The sequence below is a fragment of the Ornithodoros turicata genome, chromosome 1 (assembly GCF_037126465.1).
Source record: "Ornithodoros turicata isolate Travis chromosome 1, ASM3712646v1, whole genome shotgun sequence".
Lineage (NCBI taxonomy): Eukaryota > Metazoa > Arthropoda > Arachnida > Ixodida > Argasidae > Ornithodoros > Ornithodoros turicata.
Window position 1 is genome coordinate 72,178,308 of NC_088201.1, and position 1,460 is coordinate 72,179,767.

Genomic DNA, 1,460 nt, shown 5'->3' on the forward strand with positions numbered 1-1,460 from the left:
ATACGCTTCGCGCCATCTCTCGGCAGGAACATCGGCGGGTACATATGACAACCGCCGAACGGCTCACCAGTCCTTCTAGCCCACCATACTGCCGTTGACGCACCCTTGGACGTCGCTCGGGGAGGTATGTTAGCTTAGCTCAATTGGTAGAGCCCTGGACCGGCAATACAGAAGATGAGGGTTCGAGTCCTACAGCTGGCTAACCTTTTCAGTGACTTCCATCTTTCATCGTTAATTTCTTAGGCGATTTGAGGCTTTGTATGTATTTGTCCTTTCTATGTTGTTCCAGCCTCAGAGCATCAGTTCTCTCATGTTCAACATTTGCCGCTTGCGTCGATCCCATCCTATGATTGTGTGTATGAGTGAGAAAAATGTAAGAGTGAAAGGGGGATGAGTGCGAGAGTGGTTGGTTTGTCACTTCCGTTGACGCACCCTTGGAAGTCGCTCGGGGAGGTGTGTTAGCTTAGCTCAATTGGTAGAGCCCTGGACCGGCAATCCAGAAGATGTGGGTTCGAGTCCTACAGCTGACTAACCTTTTCAGTGACTTCCATCTTTCACCATATGCCTTATCACATCATTACGGAACGGTCATAAGACTCCACATAACCACTCAACAGAAATACGCCAGCAATATTGCAACACATTTAAACCGTTGTGGTGTGCGACGCATTTAAAATGCTGTGCTGTGGGACCGTTCTCGTGTGCCCTGGCGTACACACCAGCCTGGTGTGATGTCCCCTAGCGCACACACCAGCACTATAGCCTGGTGGGATGTAGGGATGTAGCTATGTATATTACATTTTAATATATGCAACTGATATGGGAATCCATATGCCTTATCACATTATTGCGAAACACCATAAGACTCCATATGATCACTCAACACAAATACGAGAGCAATATTGCAACCATTTAAAACCGAAACTTGTGACGACGAACCGGCGTCCGCTGCTCCACTCACGTAACACGGTCATCCCACCAACAACAAGAACAACTGCGCGGGCGGGACGGCGCCAGCAGGCCGGCTGCAGCAATCTGTAACCAAGAGCCGGAGACGCACTCACGTCACCGTTGGCTTTCTTTTTCTCTATCCTCACCCCTCTCTCCCCTCCCCATTTCCCCATGAAGCGAACCTTGCCGCCAACACTGAGCAGGCAGACCTCGCTCTTTTTCCTCCACCTATGTCACTCCCCCTCACACTCACGTCGTGCTGTGTCTGTGTGGTTGCAACTAACAGACATTTCGACTTTGGCGTGGCGTGCAAGAAGACATTGTCGTTGCTTTGAAAGGCTGGTGTACGGGTTGTAGGTGAGGAATTCAACCAACTGTCAAGTTCGTGCAGCTGTATTTGCCTGTTGGGGCATGCGTCGACTTCTGGCGTCAAGCAAACAGCCACCAAAATACAGCTAAACGATGTCTTTCTTACATCAACACGGAACGAGTATAGTGGTTGCATTTCT

The 1,460-nt window shown here is 49.7% G+C and overlaps 1 non-coding gene across 1 annotated transcript; it reads left to right on the forward strand.

The window, feature by feature from the left end:
• Positions 1-457: 457 nt before the first annotated feature.
• Positions 458-530, forward strand: Trnaa-ggc (transfer RNA alanine (anticodon GGC)). The gene has a single exon. It is a non-coding gene; the product is annotated as a tRNA-Ala (tRNA).
• Positions 531-1,460: the final 930 nt, after the last annotated feature.